Here is a 23,417-nt window from a genome sequence, read left to right as displayed (position 1 = left end):
TTCTCTTTGTAAAACACTTGTTATTTTGATAAATTGAGAATATTGTAACTCCTATTTTCTCGGATAAACTCTGTAATTAATGAGTCGGGGCTACAAGTTTCTAGATTGTATCAACCTATCATTACCCAGCTTTGGTAGAACTCCCAGATTATTAGTTTTGACCACCAAAAACCTTGGCTAAGGTATAAAAATCAATTTTTGTAAGTTAATTTTAAGTTTTGGATAATGAAATACACAGCGTGAGCTAATGGCGCTCACTCCTCTCCTTCTTGTGCTTCCTACTCCCTTCCCGGTTGTCACATTGCAGTCACGTTTGTTGCATTGCAACCGCAGGTAAGAGCTCTACGCATTGACATAAGCAGTTCACAGTAATTCGTAGCTTTTGGCATCGCCGACTCGCGGCCTAATTTCATCATAACTAGGAATTTACACTTTCAAATCAAAAACTAAGCATAGGCACGGTATTGGGGCATCATTGCTAAGCATTTAAATGCATTCTAGGTCAAAAATGACTAGGTCAAAAATCCACTGCTATTAATAATCGCGATTTTGGAACTTGATCTAAAGTGTGGTTTGAGACCATAAGCATGTGTGCTTAGGTCTTATAAACATGTCCTAGAAGTTTCATTACGTTTGGATATCATTCGATGCTGCAACGAATGTGATTTGTTTGTCGATGAGTGATTGGCTTTTGGTGATTTTAGTCACTTGAATGTATCTTGAGTTAGATGAGAGTTGTTAGTTGTTTTCCGAGAGATTGACAACCTCTTGTAGCCTCTATGCACTAGTCGAGTCAACCTCGTCCCATGGATTGACAATTTAATCGTGGTTCCCGCCAATATTACAATAAGATAGGATGGTGAGGTTAAACATGCGTCCTACATTTGGGGCTGCTGCCGGGGATTGAAGAGACCTAAACTAGGAAAAAACATCAGCGTCTTGTGAAGTTATCCTTTAACTTTCTCTAGGATCTCTTAGAGTTCAAAACTTTCTTTTAGAAACCGCATAGCTTAAGATTGTCGTCTTTTGTTGTGTAGAGGTAGCTTGGAAGTAATCGTACTTGCTGAGTGCCTTTAGGATTGTAGGATTGTAGGATTGTAGGATTGTAGAAATAGATTAGTATTTTGAGGATAATTGGTAGACGAAACAAGTCTTAAGATCAATGCTCAGAAAACCATAAAAGACAAGAAATCGAGTGTTTGTGGACACTTTCCACAACCCCATTGCATGAGAATCTAGGAGTACGGTAAGTAGGATCCGAGGTGGATTTCAAAACATGGCTCTCTCTGAAAGAATCAAGTGTGAGTTGTTATTGAAAATGGCAAAATTTTAGATCTACGGCTAGAAATAGCACCACAAGACTTGAAACCACTCAATCCGACTGGAGAGTAAGCTTAAAAGTTGTTTGAACCAATTGGTAAGCTCAAAGACACTTCGAGGTAAAAATTTGAAGAGTTGACCAAAACTCAAATTATTTACTTTTCCTTGACATTTTAGGCCAAATTAAGTTTTGACTTGGTTTATAGGCTTAAAATAGCTCATGGAAAGACTCCCAATGAAAAAATTGCAAAAAAATGTTCATTTCAAGCCTGAAGTTAATAATCACGATTATTAACTTTCTGCTCCAAATTGACCAAGGTTCATACCATTGATTCATTGCATGTGTACAAGCAACTTTTGTAAAGGCCCAAAAGATTTGGATCACCAAACTGACAAAAAACTGGGTAAAAACTAAAGTTTATACTGACTTTTTGAATCTTGCGTGTAAATTGGGAAAAAATTTGCCCAAACTTGTTGAAATTTGATTCATAGGCCTATATTGATGTGATAAACATGTGTACATGCTCAGTTGACCAAAAAGATGCAAAAAGTTACCAGTATTAAATAATCACGATTATAAACATCTGCCCCATTTTTCAACTTTTTTGACCAAGTCAACATACCACTAGTTTTACCATGTTGTAATAAGTCCACAATGAAGACATGTAGTAGTGTTAGTGTGTATACGCGCTTCACCAAGGGCACGTTTCTCCCACTGGGTTTTTCCCCTTGGACATCTGGTGTGAAAGGACACCTTATCTCTTAGGGTTTCATATAAGCTTTGTAGCTCTGAGTTTGTAGATACACTATTATTCTAATACAGAGAGAGAGAGAGACTACAGAGATCTCGTACGCAAGCTCTGTGTCTTCTCCTTCTCCATCTTCTTCCTACTCTGAGTTGCTGTCTTCCTTCTGTTTCCTGTTTCATCATCTTCAACAATTGGTATCAGAGCGAGGTGATTTCCAGAGCCTCTACTTGCGTTTTCGCATCCGCGCGCGCAATCGCAGTTTTCAAGCAGTTTTCGGAAAATTTGCTCGTGGGAGCATCCTCGACGTTCCGAGAGTATTCTGAGCAGGTGACCTGCGGTTTTACCCCCCTTTCGAAGCCGTTCGAGCCCTTTGAATTTTGTTCTGAGCAGCGTAGCAGAAGTTACTTTTCGGAGGCGTTTAGATCAAGAGGGTGTGCTTTTTGACAGATTTTCTTCAGGTAAACAGTTCTTTTGGGAAGCAACTTGTCTTAGCTTTGTGCTGAGATTTTGTGTAGAGTTTTGCTTGCATTGGAGAGGACATTTGTGAATCTCTTGGAGGTTCTTTTGCTCTCTTGTGTGCATCCACAGTATGGCTCAATCTACGGAGAAAGATATTTTTGGTGCGTTTACATCCGAAGACAAATTGGATGGTACCAACTATTCTCTTTGGTCTTTTATGGCCAAAAATGTTTTGGTTGGTAAAGGATTGTGGGATTATGTATCTGGAGATGGAGTTCGTCCAGGTAGCATTGCACCTGCCACGCCTGGTCGTGGTGCAGCTGTTGGTGCAGGACCCTCACAAGTCACTCCAGAGCAAAAGAGATGGGATACTAAAGATGCACAGGCTATGGCTGTGATTGCCTTAACCATAAAGAGGACAATCACACCACATATCAGATCTTGCAGAACTTCTGAGGATGCTTGGAACACTCTGCAAGCTATGTTTGGAGGAAGAAACGCTGCCAGAATAGACTTTTTGAAGAAACAACTTGACAAAATACAGATGGACGAAGGTGACGATATCGTCGAGCATCTTACAAAAATCAGGGATCTTAAAGAGCAATTGCTTAGCATTGATGAAGTGATTACAGAGAAGGACTTGGTTTCCAAAACACTCAATTCACTACCACCATCTTATTTGACTTTTCAGACTTCTTTGACTCTGTCTTTGCGAGCTAATCCTGAGCCTCTTCATTTTGAAGAGTTAGTGGCTTTGCTATTGCAGGAGGATCAATCACGTAAGAACAAGTCTTTACAGGTGGATGGTATGGATCATGCTCTTGTTGGTACAGAACAAAAACAAGGGTAAAGAGAGTGCTCCTTACTCCAAGTCTAGTGCAGGACAATCTTCAGAGAAGTCTAAAGGTGATTCCGACAAGTCCAAGAAGAAAGGTAAATGTCACTACTGCAAGAAACCTGGTCACTACATTAGTGAGTGTAAAAAGCGAATTACTAAAGAAAAGAAGAAAGAGTCAAGTTTGGTTGTTTCAGCTTCTGGTGATTCTTCTACAGCTAAAGAAGAGTCTGCAAACTTTGTGCAGGATTCTTATGCTTTCATAGTATGTTCAGATTTTTCTGCTTACAGTGTTGACAAGACACAAATGATTTGGTACTTTGATAGTGGTGCATCCAGGCATATTACTTCAAGGAAGGATTTTTTTTGTTCATTGGATGCAGCTCCAGCAAGAGAGAAGGTGACATGTGCAAATAATGCTTCTTATCCAATCAAAGGCGTTGGTAAGATTTTGATTACCATTTCAGATGGTTCAGATTTATGCTTGCCAGATGCCTTATATGTTCCAGGGATCAAGAAGAATTTGTTGTCTTTATCCTCTCTTGCAAAAAATGGTCTTCGGGTCATTTTTTAGGATGACAGATGTGTTGTACGAGATCGAGAGAATGGTTATTCTCTTATCACTACAGGTACGCTGGAAAATGGACTATTTGTGCTAGATCGTTATGAAAAGCAGATTCAGGTATGTTACCCGTTTACATTGCAAATGACCTAACAGAAGAAGAAGAGGAGCTCTTGCCGAGCTTGCTAAAAGAATACCGAGATATCTTTGCTTGGTCTTACAAGGATCTCAAGCGTGTTGATCCAAAAATCTATCAACATACCATACCCATGAGAGATGATGCAAAACCAAGTAGACAAAGGTCATACACGTATAATGAAACATTTTTCAAGAAGATAAAAGAAGAGATTTAAAAACTAAAGGAAGCCAAATTCATTTACGAAATTGAACAGACAGATTGGGTGTCTTCAATTGTGGTAGTACCCAAGAAGAATGGAAAATTATGAGTGTGTGTAAATCTCAAAAAAGTGAATGCAGCTACCATTAGAGACAAATTTCCTCTTCCAATCACTGAGCATGTTTTAGAACGAGTTGCAGGAAAAGAAGCTTACAGCTTCTTAGATGGCTTTTTGGAATACAATCAACTTTTGGTTGACCCAAAAGATCAGCATAAAACTGCTTTTGCAATAGAATGGAATATTTTTGCATATCGGGTTATGCCATTTGGGTTAACTGATGCTCCAGCTACATTTCAAAGGTTGATGAGCCATGCTTTTGAAGAATATCTTAGGAAATTCTTAGAAGTATATATGGATGATCTATGCATACATTCATCAATCCGAGCTGATCATTTTGAACACTCCAAAAAGGTATTCGAAAAATGTAGACTTTATAGGATTTTCTTGAATCCTGAAAAGTGCACATTCATGGGTAGACAAGGAAAAACTCTTGGACATATAGTGTCTCATTAGGAAAAATTTGGACTCACAAAGGGGCCCTTTAAGGAGTTTGACTTTACCTCTTTCTACCAAAACGGGCGCATGGATGAATTTTTCCAAACAAACTCCAAAGTTGGCAGAGGTTTGACACTTAGAATGTCCTCTTCAAGCTCTATCTACTGATATATAGCACGCTATGAGATTCCTCATATTTTAAAAGATTCTTTTTTTGATTCACTTAGATTCCGACAGAGTTGTCACATCATAGGTGAATCAAAAAAAGAATCTTCTAACATATGAGAAATCTCATGGCGTGCTATATATCAGTAGATAGACTTGAAGAGGACATTCTAATTGTCAAACCTCCGCCAACTTTGGAGTTTGTATTTATCCATGCGCCCGTTTTGGTAGAGAGAGGTAAAGTCAAACTCCTTAAACGGCCCCTTTGTGAGTCCAAATTTTGCCTAATGAAAAATGGTATAGGTACTGATATTGAAAAAATCCATGTCATTGCTAATTTTCCTAGACCAACAACAATCAAGGGGGTACAAGCTTTCATGGGACATTGTGGATATTACAGACGGTTCATCTACATGTATGCTATAATTGCAAAACCCATGTATAGCTTGATTACACACTTTGAGTGGACCGAGGCATGTGAAGAATCCTTCATGAAGCTTAAGCAAGATCTCACCTCAGTTCCAATATTGAAAGCACCGAATTGGAATATGATATTCCATGTACATGTAGATGCTTCCATTTTTGCTATCGGTTGTATACTAGCTCAACCAGGAGACAGGAAAATTGACTTTCCTATTTCTTATGCTAGCCGACAGTTGAACATGGCGGAAAAGAATTACAACACCACCGAAAGGTGAAGGGGATCGGAGAGCACCACAGACGGAGAGTGAGAGAGAGAGAAGGAGACACACACACACAATGTGGGTGGGGAGACTCCAAAGAGTGAGCAGCCCCCTATACACTTATGCTATGTATAAGGTATACAAGTCAGTGGGCGCCCAGACTCTGGGCGGCCGGGCAAGGCACAGACGTCTACACCCCAACAACCTCCCACTTAAAGGCGAGTGTGCCTTTAAGCAAGGGAACCTAGTCTAAAGTCTACAAAAGGTGAGAGAAAACCGCTCTCAACCGATGCCCACTGGCTGGCTGTGATCGTGTGCATCCGGCTGTCCTGCTCCCATGTAAGTCCATACACCACCAGACGTACCGCACACGTACTGCAAGTATGTATGCAATACCTGCATATCTCCCTCCTGCACTATGCCATCATCAGTCAACAAACGACTGACAACCCCAACTGTAAATGCTCTTACTGTAGCTGCGATATCCGGCCTCAAGATCAACATCTCATACATGAGACCACCGAATGCCGATGCAATGCTAGCGGGCCCTGCTAGCTCTACGGAGCATGCATCAACATATATATCCCTGGCAATAGGCATCTCTGACTGACAAGGCGTGTCAGCCACATGCATCTCCTGACTGTCCGCAAAAGACGCATCAACCTGTCGTGCAAACTCAGAGCAAACCATCTGCTCTAGGTGTCTGCTGGAAGACATATCCTGCACAACTATATCCCCATGCTCACTGTCGAGCATAGAAAGGAATGACTGCATAATCGCTGACATCTCAGCCTCCTCTGCAATCATCCACTGTAAACATGACCACTCAATCTGCTGTGACTCACTAGAGCTCTCATGCTCTAACTCCGTATGCATAGACTCTTGCACAACCTCCTCCTGGCGTGACTCACTAGAGCAAGACCTCTCTACCTGTCTATCTTGCATAGAAGTATCTTGCACAACTGACTCTCTGCTTCGCTCAGTCACTAGCAAAGCATGCATGTCTGACTCTGTCACCTCTCTGTGTGACTGCTCAAGTCGTGCCCCAACTGTGTGCACAACGAGCTCACTACTCTGCACTCCATGCAAAGTACCCTGCAACCCATGAGTAAAAGAGACTCGCCTGCTCTCTCGCTCTCTACCTGGCTGCATGATCACAGAGACAACACCGTCTCTCACGTGATCCACATGCAATGGGTAACCTGTACCACTCCTGGCACCTCTCGCAATCACTAGCGAACCCAAATGCATCACAAAATCTCGCTCTCGTAGCGAAATCTGACATCCACAATCTCTAAGCTGACCAATCGAGATCAAACTCACTGTCAAATCTGGTACATAGCGCACATGTCGTAACAAGTAAGATGCACCACTCGGTAATGACAGTCTCACATCTCCTACACCTGCTATCGCATGCACCGATCTATCGGTCAAACGTACATTGCCAAGCATCCCGCTAGAATAGCTACAAAACCATGCACGATGCGGCGTGACATGAAACATAGCATCTGCGTCTAGCAACCACTGCGAAGGGAGTGCACTATCCACATGTATAGCATCTCGTGCATAGCTCGAGATAAAAGTGACATCCCCGTCACTAGTATACTCCGACACTACATGTGCCTCAACTGTCAAAGCAACTGAGTCCATGGTATCACTACATACATCTCTGAGACTGCCACGTCTCCTACGATATCGCATACGACAAAAACAGCGCCGTCTAACGTGTCCAGAATGACCACAATGCCAACATGTCACGTGTCGGCGTGCTCATGAATGTACATGTCTCACACGAGTCCATGATGACTCAGATCTATCATACATTTCATGTAATCTGCGCCAAAGTGCTCTCGAAGTAGTCTCATACATAACAAGAGCATATACAGATTCCGCAAGGTGCAAAGAGAGTGTAGATAGTGCCATCTCCTCTAGCTCCTGCCACTGATCGTCAGACATGTTTGAAGGTCTACCTACATCACCACTCAATGGTCGATGCAACCCTCGCTGTGTCAATGCATCAAGCATACACTCTCTCCATGCCGCAAAGTCTGACCCATCAAACACGCGCATCTCTGAGAGGTCACAATCTGATCGATCACCTGTCTCTGCCATGAGCACAAGTAGCAAGCCAGATAGCAAAACCACCTCACCAACAACACCTGGAAACTGTCTACAAATATGGCCAGAAACACAATGTAAAACCTATGAGACACACTCCAAAATAGAGCTCCCGCAAAGTCAACCAAATGAGCCCTAAACTAGCTCGAATCGCATCAAACAAAAGTCTGCAAATATGGCTGCAAATCAACCCCAAAACAGCCCCAAAATTCAGCTCTTAAACAGCTGCATAAAGAAGTCACAAACGTGTCCCAGATCAGCCTACAACTGAGCCATACATGGACACCTGCAAAGAGGAAACAATGGCTGAAAATTCAGCGCCCAAATAAGCCCTCAAACCTGCCTGTAAACTTGTAAACCTGTAGCTGAAACCTGCTGAAAAACCTCAAGTCATTAGTGCTCGAATCAGGCTACCTAGCTCGTAGCCACACAAGCATACATCACAACATTCACTCCTGTGAGTGTGCCAAGATAAATGTACGCCTGTCAAACCCATGAGCTAATCACCAAGCCCACAGTGTGCGGTATCGATGCATACACACGCACAAATCTCCCACCTGCAGAGAACACTGTACGCAAATGCTGAGTGCAACACATAATCTCTACCTAGATCGCATAAATGATACACATAAAACTCCTGGGAAAATTTCGCCAGAGTTTCGTCAGTAAAACGGCCACAAAACCAGTAACCAAACTGACTGCACGCTCAAAACCATGAGCAACCAAAGCACATCAAACCGCACTCCAAATGCATGCACCAATCTCCACACTTTGCATACATCATTGCAAACACCTGCAAATCTAGTACACAAATATTTGCTCTATTTGTGACTGCCAAAAAACATGCTCAAGGCATACATTGCCGAGCTCAAAATGCAATCATATTAGTCTCCCTGAGCATCAAACCACATAAGGCATACATCGTATCCTCCCACCTGTGAGGAATCTTGCAGCAAATATCACTCTCACATCTGAGAGCAAACCATGTGTGGAATCCTCGACACACAATTAACAACTACTGCTGCAAAAAATTCAGCGTTCAGAATTTTAAAATTCTGATATGACGAACGTGTCCAGAGCATGCCAAAACCCCAAGGTAGACTCCTGGATCACATGTATTCGAGTCCGAGTGTGCAAAATATGCCAAAAACACTGTTTTCAGTCCAAAAACGCAGCAAAAACTTGCTGCTGTTGCAGAAATTTCAGAGGTCAAAATCAGCACAAATGGACATCACCATTGCGTCCGTAGCGTGCCAAAACCCTAGGTTACACCTTAACCTTGCATAAATCGCATTCCGTATGCAAAAGTTATGCAAAAAACACTGTTTTTGGGGTCCGAAAAATGACCTGCGAAAATGAAAATCTGTATTCTTCCTGCAAGTATGGCTGCAAATAACCATACACACTTGCAATACACTCTTCTCTCAAGCTTGGAAATTCCCCTCAAGCTTCCATGAGCACAGATCTGGTGTTTGCTCACCGATCTCAAGCTTCCACCGAAAGCGAGCTCACCATAGCCGAAAGCTCACTTCTCTGTAGCACTCCATCTGTCACGAAGCCAAAGCTCTGATACCAATTGAAGGGGATCGGGGAGCACCACAGATGGAGAGTGAGAGAGAGAGAAGGAGACACACACACAATGTGGGTAGGGAGACTCCAAAGAGTGAGCAGCCCCCTATACACTTATGCTATGTATAAGGTATACAAGTCAGTGGGCGCTCAGACTCTAGGCGGCCGGGCAAGGCACAGACGCCTACACCCCAACAAAAGGGAAGGATTAGGAATGATCTATGCCGTTAAAAAGTATAGACATTACCTATTAGCCAACAAGTTTGTGTTCTTTGTAGGGCACCAAGCTTTGTTGTACGTTGTCAAAAAGCCATGCAACAGAGGAAGAATAATGAGATGATTCATCATTCTTCTAGAATTTGATTTCATTGTGGTTGTAAAAAAGAGCACTATACATCAACAAGCAGATCATTTGTCAAGGATTGTTTCAGGAGAATCACCTAAAGGGGTAGACGATGATCTACCAGATGCCTATTTGTTCTCCGTGGAGATGATACCTTGATGGTCGAAAAGCATTGTTTCATTGATGACAATAGCTCAAGTGGATTCACAAATACCACTTCCTATTACAATCAGATTAATTGAGCAATCGGCTATGTATCAATTACTAGCTGGTAGGCTATACAAAAGAAATCGAGACAGAATATTGATCTCCTGAAGAAAAAGAACAGTACCTAAGTCAAGCACATGTTACCATAGTAGGACTTCACTTTGCGAAAGACCAAACTATGCAACGAATCTTGAGACTTGGAGTATTTTGGCCGACTATGAGGAGTGATGTTTGATCTTTTGTAAAGGATTTCCTCAATGTCAAAAACAAACATCCGTACCTCATGTAACATTGTTTCAAATGTCAACTATTCCTAAGTGGAGTAACTATCTGTTTACTTACTTATCAAGCCGAACATTTTCTGAGGATATGAGTAAACGATGTCAAAGAGCAATTGAAACTGAAGCAAGAGACTATGCTCTTATTGGGAACCAATTATATCGGAGAGGTAAGGCTCAACATTTGCATCTTTGTGCAAATGAAGACGAGTATTATTCCAATTATAGAACAAGCACATGCTGGATTAGCTGGAGGTCACTTTTCTAGTGATACCACTGCAAGAGCAATCTTGATGGCAGGCATATGGTGGACAACACTTTTTGTAGATGCTAAAGAATATGTTCGAAGGTGTGATACTTGTCAACGAGCAAAAAATGCCAACACGTGTAGATAGCATGCCCTTAGGACCAATGATGGGGGCTAGAGATTTTGCAAAATGGGGTATAGATTTTGTTGGGCCAATACAACCACCTACTTATAGAACCCAAGCTCAATATATCATTGTAGCTACGGACTATTTGACCAAGTGGGCTGAGGCTAAAGCAACTCAAAAGAATGATGCCAGAACTACTGTTGCTTTCTTATATGAGTATGTATTCACGAGATATGGACTGCCAATAGAAATTGTCAGTGATCGGGGAACTCATTTCCTTAATGAGGTAATCGAGTATTTTCTTAATGAGTTTATGGTCATCCATAACAAATCAGCTCCCTACACCCACAAGCAAACAAACAAGCTGAGCATATGAAAAAAATTCTTAGCTTGGTGCTGACTAAAGTGGTTAGTTCAGGAAGGAAAAACTGGGAAATGAATCTCCATGCTGCTCTATGGGCTTATCGAGTTTCATTTAAAATAGCTTTAAATGCTACACCCTTTAACCTTGTTTATGGTCTTTATGCCATACTGCCAATAGAATTTCTATTGCCAACATTAAGGGTAGCACAAACTCTTGAGTGGACTGGACATGAATTGTCAGAAAGACTTGAAGATTTGGAAAAGCTAGATGAGCAAAGGCTAATTGATGTAGCTCACATCTATGCACAAAAGCGGAAACAAAAACAATTTTTTAATTCCCACTTAATCACAAAAATCTTCAAGAAAGGGGACCTAGTTTTAGTCTATTCCCTTAAGCAACACATTCCCAAGTTTAAGAAAAAGGGAAACGGACCGTTTATCATTTCATATGTATCTCCAAGTGGAGCCGTAAAATTGTCCACCCTAGATGGTGATCCAATGGCTAATTGGATTAGTGGATGTCATTTAAAGAGATACAATTTGCCGCTAACCAATGAATAGCTAGAAAGAATGCATGCAGTCAAGCAAAGGAAGATTAAACGACAGCAGGTTATTGATGAAGCCCAAGAGGAAGCTCGGCTTTGGGTACTCAAATAGAAAGCTGCTCTCAAGAATCAACAGATATTGATTCCCATCCACACTCTAGAAATAGATGACCGACAATGGGAATTACCTAAAGATGCAGTTTCAACAGATGATGAATGGTTAGATGGAATGGACCTGCACATCAAAGTACAACTCAACAATCATAGCACCAATGCTTTGGTCGACATAGGCGCTAGAGTAAATGCAGTCTGTTATTCCACATACAAGAAGGAAACAAGTCAAGCATTGAGAGGAATAGTGACAATCAAAGGATGCAGCAAGAACCCAACCCCAACATTGAGAGTAGTTAACTTGAACATGATAGTACATGGATGTTCATGTCTAAAAGCATGCTTTGGTGGTACAAAAAGAACTGTCCTTGACATCACCTTTGAAAAATCTTCAAGCTACAATTTCTACTACATGTCACATGAAAAACTACCTATCATACTATATATCAATGGATAGATCTTCAAAAGGAGAATCCAAAAACATAAGGTCCGAAAAATTTTGACCTAAACTACAAAAAATTTACCAGTACCCACTTTTTCATTGGTAGAAGTAAAATAGGTCCTTTTTTTGTACCACCAAACCATGCTTTCACCCTCATGTCCTCATCAGTTTGTATGCTTACTAGATGAACACATGAATGAGATGATGATTCTTGGAATTCCCTGGATGCGGACATACAAAGCAGTACCAGATTGGGATACAAATTAGCTCAAGCTATCACCTAAAGGTGGGCAAGTCATTGTTCCAATTGCACCGGGCAAGGAGGAATGGAAAGGAAGCAATCAGTAGAACAATTCACAAAGTATTCAATCTTCTCCATCCCCTCGACAAGAAAATGCTATACATAGCATGCAAGGAGTCATGTAAATTTGGGTACCAAAAGCACAGCTTAACGATAAGCCGATTCAAATCTGGGTGCCTAAAAATTCACCGACAAAACAAAAGAAGATTCCAAGGGTAAAAACACAGAGATGAGCACCTCCGAACAAGGAACCTATCGTGAAATTGGTTTGGAAGAAAAAGGAGCACTTATCTTCTCCACAACTGTCAAACCAATCAAGCAATGGTGAGTCATGTCTCAGAAGACTCCACCACACCATACAGCACCAAGCAGACCAAGCTATCAATGGTGAGAAAAAGCTTGACAATAGTCAAAAGTGCTACCGACAACTCAAGTAATCAATGTGTTGAAGCATCCTGATGGTACAATCAAATAGAGAGCACACAAGCTACAAGATTTTCTCTTTGAAAGACATAAGCAGCAAACCTCGACATCAGAAACCCTTGAGTTAATTACTCAAGACCTAGCTCTTGCACATCATAATGGTTTCAATTGCATTGATCTTCAAAGCATGGTAGAGCCAACCATGACTATGCATAGACACGATTGTTCAACCCATGCACACAGTCGCCCCGGAGTACGCCATCTAGGAGGGGTGAAAGGGCACTAAGTACTAAGTAATTAAGGGCAATTTTTGAAGACAGAGGAAAAATTTCGATGTTAACGTGTGATTTTTTGCAAAATTACCTAATAATGCCCTTATAATTCATCATAAAGAGAATTCACTGATAATATCTTCTCGACGAGTGTAAATAGTGTATATACTATCAGAAAATCATTAAAAAATAGTCTTTTTGGATATTTTTTATTTTTTATTGATAATGAGACTTAAAAATAGAAAAATCCAACAAAAAACAATAAAGCTGTGTTTTTCAGTGGATTTTCTTAATTATTGGAGTTTCACTTTACTTTTTTCAATAAACAGGTCAAAAATTAATAATAAATAGCAAGGAAGCTCAGATGGAAAAACGAAAGACAATATGGTGATCAGAAAGACAAGACGGACAAGCACAAATGTTTTTGATGAAATCAGAAGATGGAAGCGAGAAGCCTAAATTAGGCGACCACACCTACTTTTGCAAAATTCTTGCCAGAAGGACCAACTGGAATCCTATTAAGAAAAATTTTGAGTCTAACATAGATTTCACAGCCTAGTAGGATTAATGAAGGAATCTAGAAAAATTGGTTCGGGAAGTCCGCGTATAGATATCCAACGTAGGCTAAAACCACCTCATTTCCACTTGCAGCCTTTGTAGAGAGAGCTTTCGACCTCTTTCGTGCGTCTTTTCCGGAGTCTACAGTTGCCCGTTTTCAGCGCTCTCTCACACGAGACATGAGGGGTAAGTTCTTTACTCGTCAGTGATCCATTTTGTACGGCCGGTAGCTAGTCTAAACCCCTAGAAAAAACCCTAGAAATCGAGCAGTGCATGAAGACCTACGACCAAAAACTGACCATAGCGGCCTGTCAGCTCGACCAAATCAGATGGGATTTGAACTGTAGTATGACCTAACATAATAGAACCTTTCTATATCATCAGTTGACCATTCGGTATGGGTCAAGGGGATCCCCAGTAGAAAAGCTAGGTTTTTGGCAAATGCTAGAATTCTAATATGACTCCACAGATAGCTTGCCTACGAGGTTCATATACAATGTATGTGATTGGTTTAGTTAAATCAATCAAGCAAAGCCCTCAAAAAGCAGTAAACCACTCGAAGCCTACAAAGCGTCAAATTCGATATACGGGGTCAAACTGACTCCAAATGAGCCAGAATTAGATGAGTTGCTTCACGACTATGTTGCGGACAAGTCCAAAGCCTCAAAATTGACTGACCAACTCAACAGGCAGTGTAGTAACAGAAAACGGTGATTTTAGAGTCGACAAAGCACAAAGTGATGCTGGCATGACCAAACTTGACCAAATTCAATTTAGGACTTGTTTTAGGTGTATAGAATGTGTTTAGGTCAAAATTTGTAAGTTTTGCAAAAATTTGTCACTGTTGTAAATAATTGCGATTATTTACTTTCGCACTATTTTTGCTTGGAAATTCTATCATCACCTCACCTATCATATGTACACACCTATTACATGCCAAAAACCAAAAATCTCAAATTTCCACTATATCTACTGTTTCAGAGACCTAAAGCCAAAGTCTGGTACCATTTCACCTTGTGCATCCAAATGAGTCCATATTTCCCCTTTGCATCCAAATGAGTCTATATTTCACTCAGAGTATATATTTGGTATATACTTCAAGCATGTGATGCCAAGTTTGCAAAATGTTGAAAAACATACTCAACTGTAAATAATCACGATTATTTACTTTGGTTGCAAAAATTTATTTGGACTTTAGAATTTTGTTCCTTGCATGTTTTTATGCATCTATGCTTGTTCAAAAATTTATTTGAAGCAAATTGGACCAAAATTGTCAGCATTTCAGACTAAAGGATATTTCAGAGAAAATTCCGACAAATCTGCTAACTTTGACACTCTATTCACTGAATAGGAGCCATACAAGCTGCAGAGAGGACCAAGAAGAAGCTCAACCAGAAGGAAAAGTTGTAGGAGCTGCCCGCATACCAATTAGATATAGATTTAGTCAAAGACACCAAGGCAGCATATCTTTGAAAAGAATAGCTAGAAGAGCATCATACCACAGTTTTCATCGATAGATTCAAGAGTGAAGAGGGACATCAGGTAGAGTTGCAACTCCTACCCAAAGAAGTGTATGATGTCGCCGCGAAGCCTGAGACCAAAGAAGCCAACCGCAGGCTAGGACTCAGAGACTTTTATGAACAGGAGCCATGCGGAGTGGATTTTCAGATGGCTTACGAGATTTTATCCACGATTAAAGAAGATGGAACTGCCAAAATTTTTGACACGCAGGGAAATAAGGTCGAAGTGGTAATAACTAAAGAAATAGTGGCAGAGGCACTCAGACTGCCCACAAAGGAATGACCATGAGGGCAAGGGATAGGAAAACGGCAGGTACTTTCACCAAGGAAACCGCCGTAGCCACCTTTGCAGATTTAATTTACAAGCAAGTGGAAGAACCAGAGCGATTATACCACCAGCACTTCCACTTCCTGGCAAAAAGGCCGCCAAGGTATACCACACCAAATCACGCGGTTGTCGCCATTTTCACACAAGTTCTCAAGTCAACAACCAGGAAACCGGTGGACCACTCACATTATACCTTGACCACTCTGAAGGGCACAAAGAAAGAAGGGAAGATCACTTACCTGGGTGCACCAGAAGTCTTGACAAGGATTGTGTACCATGCTATCGGCATGGCCGACAACCTACCACCTGCCGCATACCAAAACACGTGGATCTTGTTAATTAGGGCTAGCCACTTAATTAACACTAGAATGGTAACAAGACACTTTTATGTCCTTGGACACTTTTGTGTCCTGTTAAGTGACCATTTTTCTTGAATTATTTGAAGAGTATGAAAATGAATTTCTAGGTGCTATATATCCACAAATTTGCCTTATGAGCTGAAAAAAACTTAGCATTTTTTTTTGAGTATCGATCTCACCATTAACCTTACTCTTGCACAACATTTTTGAACCTAAACTGTGTGAAAAAACGGGTCCTGTTTTTGGCTTTTTTTCAATTTTTGGCAACTATACCACTCTAAACTTCATGTTTGTGAGGTTTAGATGGCTAGAGGTTAGGCCTTCATAGTTCTCAACATGTTTTGATGCTTGTAGGGAGAGCTAAGTGTTAAAATTGAAAGTTATGACCAATTTACAAGAATTGCATAATCCTGTTTTTTGGGCAAAATTAGCACTTTTATGATTTTTTTGGTGGCTTTCTTGATATCCAAATTCAATTTTGATTGTGTAAGTGTAATGCATAACATAAAGCTAATCTTACTTGAGTTTTGGGGGACCTAATATGCTATATAGCATAGTATATGATGATGGTTGAGTATTTTGATTGCTGAAGAATACGATACATTTTAGAGTTGCAAGTATAACTTTCTCAATATTGCGAGTTTCTTAGGCCAATTGTGTGTATTTTGTAGGTAGTAACCATATCTAATCATAGACTACAAACTTGGCTAGATATTGAGTAGTTTCTATGGGTTTCTAGAGGTCATAATGCTAAACCCAGTTTTTTCATGTTTGCTGTATTTAGCACTTTATCATTTGCCCCCAAGGTTCCAATTGTAAGAGATCCATTATCCTTTTGACATGCTCCATGGCTCCTTTTGAATCCAGAGGCCCAAAGGGAACTAAGAAGACATGTATATAGTATCTGTATTGAGAGTGACTATAGAAACTTTGATGATAGGTCCGTAGAATGGCAAAAATGCAACTTTTTTGTACCTATTTTTTTTGCCCAAAAAAACATTAGTGAGGTAAAAGCAACCATATGTTTTGGTCACCAACCCATTGAAGTTAACGGGGAATTTTATCTCATGTCCTACAAAAATTTCCACTCTTATTTATATGCAATCAGTCGTAAGAAATTGCTGTTTTGGGCAAAATGCACTGGTCCATCAACTTTGGAGGCTTGTAGTGACCAAGGGATGAGAAAAATTACAAGTTTCTCATTTTTTCCATTTGTAGTAGTTATTGAACTATAAGCTCATGAAAGGATTTTTCAAAATGAGTGGACCTACTATGGTTTTGGATTTTTTTCCCAAAACCCTGAAAGGACACTTTTATGTCTTATTAGGTTACCATTCTAGTGTTAATTAGGTGTTAGTTAACGTTATTCCTAATTTGACTGTTTCATGTCGCTTAGGACTACCCACTTACGATTAAAATTAATGGCTTTTGATTTGGTCACTCTAAGTCGGCTTAGTGTCGCATTACTTTAGCCATTTCAAGAATTCACTTAGGGTATGCCGCTTAGGATAAGCAATTGGATTGTTTCAATCCGTTTAGGGTTAATCGCTTATGGTTTTCCACTTAGGGTTAACCGCTTAGGGCTAGCCACTTAGGTGTTAGTACTTTGCATTTTGCCTATTTAAATCGCTTAGGACTAGCTGTTTAGGGCTAGTGGCTTTAGGTTTTTCCACTCCAACTTGGGTTAGGTAGCATTCGACCATTTCAATTTTCCTAGGGCCAGCCGCTTAGGTGTTAGTACTTTGCATTTTGCCTATTTAAGCCGCTTAGGACTAGTTGTTTAGGGTTAGTGGCTTTAGGTTTTTCCACTCCAACTTGGATTAGGTAGCATTCGACCATTTCAATTTGCCTAGGGCTAGCCGCTTAGGTGTTAGTACTTTGCATTTTGCCTATTTAGGCTGCTTAGGACTAGCTATTTAGGGTTAGTGGCTTTAGGTTTTTCCACTCCAACTTGGGTTAGGTAGCATTCGACCATTTCAATTTTCCTAGGGCTAGCCGCTTAGGGTTAGCAACTTAGGGTTTGGCTGCTAATCAATGGTTGTGTTTAGGGTGTTATGGTAGGCTATGTAAAGTTGCTTAGGTTAGGCTGCTCCAAGTCTGATTAGTGTAATGATTAGCCATTTCAATCCTTTTAGGGCTAGCTATTGGATTGCAACCAATGGATTGCAACCAAACTTGCCATGATGATAGACAAGACCAATTAAGACCACCCTAGTGCCTCAAATCCATCAAATAGATGCTAGTTTCAAAACATTTACCAAACAATAGGCCTAAATTTAGTGGGTTGATTTTGACAAGAGATACACCCTATAACTTTTGGTCCTTTGGCCAGCATGTCTCACAAAACTGGTGAACTAATGTTTGTAGACAAATTGGATACATGCTGGAAGCCATCGGCCCCAATCTAATCAATAAGATCTCTCATCTCCACCATTAAAAATAATAAATACAATCATGGATACAAAAACAATGTGGAATCTCTCTTTATGTGGCATGTGTTTCTACTTCTAGTGGCATCATATGTTAGTTCAATAGCTAGCATTCCCCCCTTCTTACCCCATGTCATGCCATGGCATGGCTATCTGTTAGCTTGTTTGCAGGATTTTTGTCTTTGAGTGAGCAACTTCAAAAATTTTCTCAAGCTGATATGAGTTTATATGTGCTAAATCCTTTTTTTCTTTGGTGTGTTCCGATGATCCTAGACATTCTTCCTATTAGATTCCAAAAATCTAGAATTTAAAAGTTAGTGCCTTTTCCACTGAAGACAAATGTTTCCATAGTTGAGCAGTGAAAACCATTGCAAAATCTAATTTTTTAATACATAACATGTCTAAGCACATGGGAGAATGCAGAGAGTTAGTAAAAGCAAAATTTTGCAAGCAAGTTAAGTATCACAAAACTAAAAATTATACATAGCAAATATATTTTTCCACATGGCTTGAATTTACTTATTTGCTTGAGACTATATGTGCAATCCCAAGTGACCTAGAGCCATTAAATAAATAAAAACCCAAAACCAAGTTTCCAAAGTCTAAAATTGGTTTTTTGTAAGATCAATAGTGATTTTGAAGTCCAAATTGGCTTCAACTAAAGAACCATTGGTGATGAAAAAATCCCAGCTTATGAAAAGTGCTAAGTATCATGATACTTAACTTTATGCTAAAGTTGGACTTTGGACATGAGCAGTTAATTATATCAATTAAGACAATACCCTTGTGAAATTTTGGTCAATTTCGGATCACTAGGAAGCCAAATTTGACTTTAAAGCTCTAGAATTGAAAATTTGATTTATCCTGCGGGTTTTTGTGATCCAAATGATGTATAACTTGGTGAGCATGGCAAAAAGACTGTGGAGGAAAGATAAGCAAAGTGATTGCACCAAAGTATGTGTAATTTTTTAGTATTGTGCTAATTAAATATTTATTCAAAACTCACTCAAACTCATCCCACATATCTGCCACATACTTTAGAACACAATTATGCACTAAAAAGGAAACCTAAAATTTAAAATTTGTCCGAATAACACTTTTGGTCTGAAAGTTTTTGTTGAAAAATCCTGTGAAGTACTCTTGTGTCCAAAGTGATCTCAAATGATGTAATGAACACATAGCAATGTGTGCAAACCTCATGATCAAATGATGTAAAATTCCCAATTTGACCCAGGCTCCATTTGTTTCGTATCACGATAACTTAACTTTATGCTCAAACTTGGATATTTTGCTTTGGCTTGATTCTCTAAAGTTTTTGGAGTCTAATGGTGCCTTCCTAGAGCAAATTTGAGTTGTGGACCTCTATAGAGAGTATGCTTGACCTGCACAACTTTAAATTACACGCCTTGGTCCCAATGATAGCACTTGACCCTAACTAAGACATGACAATTTTTTGTGGCTTTGAAATGTCTTGGTGCATCGATGGGGTCAAGAGTTCCCCATTTTTTTAATCATACTCAATGGTGGTCCGCACAAATTCCCATGGTTGCTAGCTCTCTTTTGGATACTCAAGCTCATGCTCAAATGAAAGAGGGTCAACATTTGGAAAAGAAAACCCTATTGTAAAGACCAAGTGGATTGAGCTTGCTTTGAGTTGTTTGGCTTTGATCCTCTTATGGAGCTTTTTTGTTTCTTTAACTTGCTGATCTCTTTTAGTTCCTAATTCTTTGAACCAAACCTCATCAGTTGTAACCTTCATAGGACCGCATCAACATTGCCAAGAGATTCTTGTATAGTTGATTGATTGGCGGGTTGCAACCTCTCCCTCCATGGCCACCCTGACCGGTTGAATCTTTAATTTTAGGTCTTCATTTTTAAAGCAAAGTTGCACTCCTTCTTGTTGTTTGGTGGTTAGAGTTTGATCCTTGTTGTTACTTGTTTCTATGGTGCAATTACTTCTCTTGAAGGGACAATTGAAGTAGTGCATTTCACTAACAATATGTCCCTTTGACTATAAGTGGCAATGTATTTGAGTAGAACTTGCTATGAGGAGACTAGGTGAGTCTGCAATAATGCACTATCCTCCTTAGTGATTTCTTTAGGCTCTACAACCACCATGAGTTGGTTCCATAAGATTTGGATTTCTAGAGCCACCATTTCTAGATCCTAGCTAGCTTAACGGTTTTCTTTATGGGATTTTTGGGTGTGTTGTGATTGGGTAGGCCTAGGGTTCACTAATTTAGGGTGGGCATATGGAAGCAGCCATCTCAGGATGGGGTATGTGCTAATGGAGTTTGGCCAAATCTTGCTTTCCTTACACCAATTGCACGTATTTTGAATGGATGTCCAAGTGAAGGGGTACCTTCATTTCTTCTTATACCTCTAGAGATTTTTTGTCTTAGCTCCCTTGCGTGCAAAAAAGTATAGAAGAATATATTCAAAACATCTCCATGCTAGTTGTGGTGAGTAGGGGCTACTTTTCCCTAGTTTCCATCTTGAGTCCTTCTTCTATTACCTTAGATTGTAGCTTTGGATTATACTAGTCTTCGATGAGCTCTTCAAGCACTGGGTTGTGTGTGAGGAATTCTATTGATGATCTATATTCTTTTTCATCTTTTGAAATGGGGGTTGTTTGTCTTAGAGGAGTTTTTTTAAGGGAATACAGGTTTAAACAAGTGGTGGTTTTATTCCTTCCAGCTTTTGGCTTCCATTTTCCCCCAAAATATTAAACTTTTGATAAATTCTTGGACCTTGTGTTTTTGAATTCTTCTTTTGAAGATCTATCCACTGATACATATTATGATAGGTAATTTTTCATGTGACTTGTAGAAATTGCAACTCAAAGGATTGTCAAAGGTGCTGTCAAGGACAGTCCTTTTTGTACCACCAAAGTGTGCTTTTAGCCGAAGAGTAGAAAAAATTATTCAAAGAAAGGGCTTATAAGGTAAACACTTTCTCTTATCACCTTTCATGTTTGAATTTCTACAAAATAGTAAGTTGACAAGGACTGGATTTCATTTGGTGCGAACACAACATAGATATTGGCCATTGCCAACCCCGCCAATGACCAAGGGTTCTTCTATTTGTTATTTAACTTCAATTGGGTAAGAGAAAAGGATTAGGTGGGCCTTACAAGATACAAGATCCACTTTTTGGCAACTTCTAAAATATCACCGGAGAGGTAATAATCCTTGGCCCAAAAATGTAGATGAAATCATCAAATGAATTAATGCATTTATGGGTTGTTTATTTTCTTCTTTATAGGAATAAGGAAATATTGAACTCTTTGATGAATTGCCGTGTAGATTATGTTAATTTTGAGCTTTATATTAGTGCCATGAAATTTAGAATGTATTTGTGTAAAGAATGGTATTGGGGAAGTATCTTGAAGCAATGCCTAATGATCAAAGGGAAAATGATTGATGAACTGCCGTAGTATTTTGAAGCATGGTTTCATCATCGGTTGAGGGAGCACATTGATAAAGATTTAATGGAGATTTGGAGTAAGCTCAACGCAAAAGAGTTGGATGAAAAAATCACAGGGCTCATGGAATCTTCAAGGAGAGTTTTATTCAGGTAATACAATTTATATCTTTATGGTTAATATTTTGTTTTCCACTTAGAGTTTGTATAGTAAATAAGTCACTAGGTAAAGGAGCTCAAAGAAAGTTAAATGAATTGTATGTAGATGGCTAATTCAGATTTATGATTGAACTTTGTTGGAGAAATTGCCAATTGTTGTTCAAAGTTGGAGAGATCTCTCTTCTGAGGAGTGTATGTATCCACTATGGATGAGAGATCATGGTTTGCTTGCTTGGGAAATTGAGTATTGCCCTTGGTGGCTAGATAACACTAGAGGCACCTACCCGCACGACGAAGGGAACTGATATAAAGGTCACTTTTATGCATTTATAAAAAGTACAAAATTGTTGAAGTGCTCATATTATTTAGACTAATTTTGTGAGAAAAACATATTCTTGTTTACTTTAGAGCACGATCTTGAAAGAAATGAAGAGGTTATTGAGGAGATTGGCCCAGTTTCCAAGAAAGCCACCTCTTCAAAAAGAGTAGACACTAGTACAATCTCCTCTATAAAGAAAGGATTGGAATTTGTTAAATCCCAGAATCCCAAGAAGTCCCCTAAAAAGAAAAAAATAGGTGCTCAAGGTTCCACTGGTAAACTTGCTTGTAAAGATATCTAGTCGTCACTTTTTGTCTACTCAACAATCTTGATGAAATATTTTATGTGTAGATTATGCAGTGCCCTCCATACATTATGATGTAACCATTATTGGCAACATGACAGATGTTTATAAAAATTCTCTCGATGATGAGAATTGGTAAATACATGTGAGAAAAAAGATTGAATATGTGGTGTGTGTTGTGAATGTTTGAAATACATGTGTTTGATCATATGCAGGATCTTGAATTTTCTACATTCAGCCAATGTTGATGGGGAAAAGAGCAATGAAGTGGCCTCTCTTTTGTTTGCGGATTTCCAACAAATTTTAAAGTTGAGCAATTTTTGGAGAACAAGGTATGCATTCTTCAAAACCTTAATGGGCACCTCCACTCTATGATAATTTTGGAATTTAAAATAATTTTACATTGCCTAATATCCATGGAATCAATTCTCTCAAAAATTGAGTAAGAAAGTGGCCATAATAGCTTCTAAGTATGCGGTAGACAATGGGTGGTAAATCAAATTAAGCGCCACTGATCACTTTGGCATTGTGTCTGGCCATGCCATTGAGATGGGATTCAAAATGATACACACCATCCTTATTTGATCCCCGATGGTTATGTGCAAAAGACCATTGATATTGAGAGAGTAAGTAAAGCTATTTGCTGATTGAAAAAGCATGGTCATAGTTTTCTTGAAGCTTCTTCAATTAGATTACACTCTAATTGTAATTTGTAGGTGGAAACACTATTGCTAGGATTATTTTATCATAAGAGCCAACATCCTATCTACAATCGAAAATCTGGAGAGAGCATGGACAACAACTCTTTTGATGCCAAATTTGAAATATTGGTGGAGCAGGCTGAGGAGAGTACATTAGAGGATGTGCACGTAGAGGTGCTGCCTAGCGTAGCCTTAAATTTTTTGGTAAGAAGATATGCTTTCTACTATGTCTTGTTAGACTCTGAGAAATAAAGTAAACATGCGCATGTTTCTTTTCTTTTTTTAGCTGGCTCGTGCGGACATTT

The 23,417-nt window shown here is 39.5% G+C and overlaps 1 pseudogene; it reads left to right on the top strand.

Moving 5' to 3' along the window:
- LOC147458331 (uncharacterized) overlaps positions 1-23,146 on the top strand; it is a 33,288-nt pseudogene extending 10,142 nt beyond the window's left edge.
- Positions 23,147-23,417: the final 271 nt, after the last annotated feature.

This window comes from Adiantum capillus-veneris, chromosome 5 (assembly GCF_014529385.1).
Source record: "Adiantum capillus-veneris isolate H3 chromosome 5, ASM1452938v2, whole genome shotgun sequence".
Taxonomy (NCBI): Eukaryota; Viridiplantae; Streptophyta; class Polypodiopsida; order Polypodiales; family Pteridaceae; genus Adiantum; species Adiantum capillus-veneris.
This window is presented reverse-complemented; position numbering and strand designations above follow the sequence as displayed.